We start from the raw sequence: 5,769 nt of genomic DNA, 5'->3' as shown, positions 1-5,769 counted from the left end.
TATATATATATATATATATGAACATCTTCTTAATCCAACTATCTTTTTATGGGCACTTGGGTTGCTTCCATGTCTTGGCTATTATAAACAGTGCTGCTGTGAACACTGGGGTGCATGCTTCTTTCTGAGAGTTTCCATTTTTTCTGGATACGTATACCCAGGAGTGGAATTGCTGGATCATATGTTGGCTGTATTTTTAGTTTTTAGAGGAACCTCCATATTGTTTTCCATAATGGCTGCACCAACTGTGTACAAGGGTTCCCTTTTCTCCACATCCTCTCCAACATTTGTTATTTGTAGACTTTTTAATGAAAGCCATTCTGACAGATGTGAGGTGATAGCTCATTGTTGAAGTAAACTCAAAATGATTTAAAGACCTAAGTGTAAGAACGGAAACCATAAAACTCCAAGAAGAGAACATAGGCAGAACACTCTTTGACATAAAGCACAGAAGTATTTTCTTGGATCAGTCTCCTAAGGCAAAAGAAATAAAAAGAAATATAAACAAATGGGACCTAATTAAACTTAAAAACTTTTGCACAGCAAAGGAAACCATTGACAAAAATGAAAAGACAACCTATAGAATGGGAGAAAATAGTTGCAAATGATATTATGGATAAGGGGTTAATACCCAAAATATACAAAGCTCATATAACTCCATGTCAAAAAAAAACCCAATCAAAAAATGGGCAAAAAATCTGAATAGCCATTTTTTCAAAGAAGATACACAGATGGTTAACGGGCACATGAAAAATGCTCAATATCACTAATTATTAGAGAAATGCAGGTTATGTTTATTTTTAATGATTAAATTAAGGTAATAGTTTGATGGTCCAGTTAATAAAGCTGACCCTGCTCAAAGTATTCTTCAAACTCCTGTAGTCGTTTCCAGGGATGCCTCACGTGAACCTCTACGTGCTCACAATAATATGTCTGTCAATTGCTGTCACCATTGGAAATATGCCCTGTTCTTTCTTCTTCCCCACATGTTCCATTTGTCACATCCTTTGCCTCAGAATCCACTTGGTGATTTATACCATTTCCCCTGCCCATAATGGTATTTGCAGAATCTGTATCATAGACGTCAACTCTATGTTCTTAAAGCTTTTGACCTTGGGGAGGCAGAGCATTGCTGTGTTCCATGCAGGAGTGGGCAGGAGGGACTCCTAGTCTGCACTGGGTCCCTGGGCTCTGCAACAGCTCAGCCTGCATCCAAAGCTTCCCAGGAGTCCACTGGGTCTTGCTCTTCACTTCTCTGACTGTAGGTACCTCAATCAAATCCAAGGTACTGGGAGGGAACTGGCCCCACCTACTCGTCATTTTCTGTTTTTCCTCTGATCGCTATTCTTAGAACTCAAACTCCTTTTCTACCTGTCCCTTGGATTACCAGAAAAACAAGATCCCAGGAGTATGAATGATATAAACCATCATGGGAGGGTATAAAGGTGGTGACAGTATCTTACAAACAGAGGATGATTCCAAACTCAGCCAGCCAAAAATGATGTGTCACACCTGGAATTCCAGTAACAGGATTTTAAATCAGAAGAAGCAGATAAGCGAAACATGGAAATTCAGGGTGAAGGCAGCCAAAGAATATTAAGTTTAAGATCACTTATAATAAAGTACAACATTTAGACCTTCGAAGACATGATATTTATTCTAGAAGACAGGATGCTTTAACATACATATTATAATTTTCATAAGAAATGTTTGATCCCTTTAATGATGGTTGGTCTGGTTATTAAAACCCCAGCTGAAAATGTATAGATCCTCTAAAAGGGGGATGGTTAATAAATAGTTCCTGTGTCAAATGTGTTACGGGAAAAACGTGGTGGGAAAAATTAAGCTAGTAGTTAGAAAGCTTGGGATTAGTTAAAAAGTTTCCTCCTGATTGAAAAAGACAATATAGGGTCTGTTTGAATAAGAGTAGTTTGCTCTCTTGGAATCTGCCAGAAGATGGGGAGAACACAACGAATTGACAGGGACTACTGAGAGAATGGGCTGTCAGGTCTAAGGAGACGGTTTAATGCCTCTTTCTGCTTAAACTCTAAGCAGACAGTTAAAGACTTTTATTTAAGAAGGAAGGGCTCATTGAAAAGCCTCTAGGTACTGTGGCCACGAAGCCCCAACATTGCCTATGAGACTCGATATACTTTTTACCCTATAGAAAGAACTTAGGAAATCTTCCAAGGAATCTATTCCTTTTGGGACAAAATAGGAATGAGGCAAGACTAGGAACCAGCCTCGTCAGACCCTGGTGGCAGGATGTAGGATGGGGCTTTGAGAGTTTGAAATTAAAGAGAAATCTTCAAAGATATTAGACACCTTGTTAGGAAGATAAATTGTCTTTCCCTGGAGACTTAACTCAGGAACCAATTATGGCATGATGCTGGGACAGAGGATACAAAAAGTGCCACCAGGAAGGTCTAGTGCAGGATCAGAAACTCAGGGAGAGAGGCTGGTCCACAAGCCCTGCTCTCTTGGGCTGAGTCTGCAAAAAGTCCTGGGCAATTCTAACATCAGGGATGTATTGTTCTGTCAAGGGTGAGAGGAACTCCATGAAGTGAGAATAAGACATAGAGGTTCTGGAAGCAACCCCCTATCAACCAAGTTGCTATGATTGTGGACTCACGCTGTATTGTTGTTTATTTAAAGGGAGCAAAGACAACGTAATTGAAGTTCAGAGAAGAAAAGTGACTTGCCCAGGGTCACACATCTACTGTGAGTGAGCTACGGCCTAGGTCTCCTCTGGATCGGCAGGCCACAGGCAGAGGAAACACTAAACAAGGGAAGAAGACACTAGTGAAGTGGAATTCAGGTGAGGATGGTTCGTGTCCCGCTAATGCTTCCGAATCTAATTTCTCTTCTTTGTTATTATTTCTAATGGGTCAGCTTAGTATTGGCCTGGCTGCTGGTGTATCAGGTAATCAAATATGGCCAAAGCCCTCCTTTACAGCTCTTTTCTAGAACTCTGTTAAGAACCTTCAACTCCATTAACCCAGATTCCTCCAACAGTGCTTGGACAGCACCAGACTGCGGAAATACTTCTGCTTTCAGACTTGGGGGCTGTTTATTATCAAACTGCTGCTTTTATTAAGGACTATGAGAACAACCAAACAATGCTTATGGAGCTTTGTGAGGTACTAAAAGGAGCTTATGTTCGCTCTTTTGATTCCAAGGTTAATGCGAGTACTTAACAAAAACCCTTAATAAGCCAGCCAACTTGAACTAGGATAACAGCTATTTGTTAAGTATGCATGTTGTTAGACTGAAAATAGAAATATTCCTGTAAGCAGAGCCCACTGCTGATTGCTAATGGATTTTTTTTTTTTTGGTTTGTGCTTTTTTTGTTCATAGAATATAAATTACCCTTCCTTAAAATGTTCATTTAAAATTTTAAATAGTCACCATATATACGTAGAGTGCTTTTAGCTTTCCAATGCACTTTTGCATCTGTTTTAATCTATGCATTAACCTTATCTTTTAAGCAGGACAGATATTATGATCCCCTTTTGGCAGAAGAGGAAATTGAGGTTCAGAGAGGTTAAGTGCCTTGTGGAAGATCAAACAGCTAACTGGGGACAGAGTTGCAAATACAAGAGCTGACATAAGTTAGAGAATCACTTGCTCTCCATTCTTAGTATAATGGAAGCATTCATCACTTTTTATCTTATATTGTATTGAGCCCTATATTCGTCCATTTCCACATTAGGCTGCGAAGTTTGTTGAAGTCGAATGCCTACCTATCAGACACTCAGTTTAAAGTCTTTTATTTTAAAATGACTCGATCTTTTGTTTTCTATTTTGTTTTAAAATTTTTATTGGAGTATAGTTGCTTTACAATGTTGTGTTTGTTTCTAAATAAGTAAATAAGAGAAAACAAAAGAACAGAAAGCCTAAGAGCTTTAGGTTCCTGAAGAGGATGAATACCACAAAATAAGAACAAGGGGAGAGTAGGGAAAAACAAGGTATTGAGGGAGACTAGATACAGTTTGCCTAAGGGTACCCTGACTAAATTGTGGGTGAAATTGTGCTCGGTTTCCATGGTAAAACAAGTTAAGTATCCTTATTAAATTGTCATAATGAAATCATTGGTTAAAAATATCAAATGACTTGAACTTGTCTTCAGGGATCCGGTTATCGGGTGCTTTCGTCTCAGCTTTCACAGGTCAACCGCTGAATGGAAAGCTGGGAGGAATTACACCGTAGTGACAGAGTTCTTCCTTACTGTGTTCGCTGAACATCCCGAGGGATGTTTTGTTATTATTCCTGACTTATAGGTAGATGAGTCATCTGAGACTTCGAGTTAATTGTGCCAAGGTCATCAAGCAAATGCTACAGAGGGACTCCCACCCCAGCCAAGCCTGAGCTTTTCATTACCATGCATACAGTCTCCAGCTATGATCTACTGCCCACCCTATATAATCACTCAATCTGGAATTTATTCTTATTGCACTGTTCTTTTTTTGCACTGTTCTCCTCTTTTTCTGTCTTTCTGGGTTTCTATATACTCACTCTGCTGGGGAACTCGGGAACCATCTTCCTGACCCGCAAAGATCGCCGTCTCCACACCCCCATACTTCTTCCTCAGCCACCTTTCCTTCGTGGACATCAGCTAGCCCTCCGCCATCGTCCCCCAGATGCTGGCAGTGCTGCTGGAACGTGGCAGAGTCATCTCCAAAGCGCGCTGTGCTGCCCAGCTCTTCCTCTTCACCTTCTTTTCTTCCATTGACTGCTACCTCTTGGCGATCATGGCCTGTGACCGCTACGTGGCCATGTGCCGACCGCTGCTTTATGTCACCATCATGACCGAGAAGGCCTGCTTGGGTTTGGTAGCTGGGGCTTATGTTGCTGGTTTTTCCAGCGCCTTTATTTGAACGGTCACTGCCTTCACTCTCTTCTTTTGTGGAAACAATGAGATCAACTTTATTTTCTGTGACCTACCCCCTCTGTTAAAACTCGCTTGTGGGGAAAGCTACACCCAGGAGGTGGGGATCATTGTGTTTGCCGTTTTTGTCATGCCTGCTTGTATATTGGTCATCTTGGTTTTCTACCTGTTTGTCATCGTGGCCATCATGCAGGTCTGCTCTGCCTGGGGCCAGGCCAAGACCTTCTCTACCTGCGCCTCCCACCTCACTGCTGTTGCTCTCATCTTTGGGACCCTCATCTTTATGTACCTGCGAGATAATTCAGGCCAGTCCTCGGAGGCAGACTAAGTGGTGTCCGTGCTCTACACAGTGGTGACCCCAATATTGAACCCTGTCATCTACAGCCTGAGGAATAAGGAGGTCAAGGAGTCTGTTGTGAAAGCCCTGAGCCGATCAAAGGCTTCTGGAAGGCCCTAGATGGACCCTCATCAAATATGTCATTCCTTAGTTTCTCCATCCTTTCTGTCTTTCCTCAAATGTCACCTACTTGGGAAGACTTTCCCAGAAAACCTTATTAATATTGCACCTAAACTTCCCACCTCCACTTTCTGATTTACTATATCATGTAATACTTGTCATGATCTGATATACTATGTTTTACATATTTGATATTATCTAGTCCTCACAGCTAGAAAGTAAACTACATGAAAAGAAGCACTTTTATCTGTGAGATTCATTTCTGTACACCCAGTGCTTAGCAAAGCACCTAACATGCAGAAGGCTCTCAAGAAATATTTGTTGAATGAATGAATGAATCTTAGGTTCCAGTGTCGACCTTTAAGTTCCAGCTTCTTCAGTCCTCAGTTTTCTTATCTGCCAAGTGAGTTCACGTAATTTATAG

At 41.0% G+C, this 5,769-nt stretch overlaps 1 pseudogene; it reads left to right on the top strand.

The window, feature by feature from the left end:
- Nucleotides 1-2,525: 2,525 nt before the first annotated feature.
- On the top strand, nt 2,526-5,345 carry LOC112402017 (olfactory receptor 9Q2-like; annotated as a pseudogene).
- Nucleotides 5,346-5,769: the final 424 nt, after the last annotated feature.

Source organism: Neophocaena asiaeorientalis, unplaced genomic scaffold, assembly GCF_003031525.2.
Source record: "Neophocaena asiaeorientalis asiaeorientalis breed wild unplaced genomic scaffold, Neophocaena_asiaeorientalis_V1.1 scaffold43, whole genome shotgun sequence".
Lineage (NCBI taxonomy): Eukaryota > Metazoa > Chordata > Mammalia > Artiodactyla > Phocoenidae > Neophocaena > Neophocaena asiaeorientalis.
This window is presented reverse-complemented; position numbering and strand designations above follow the sequence as displayed.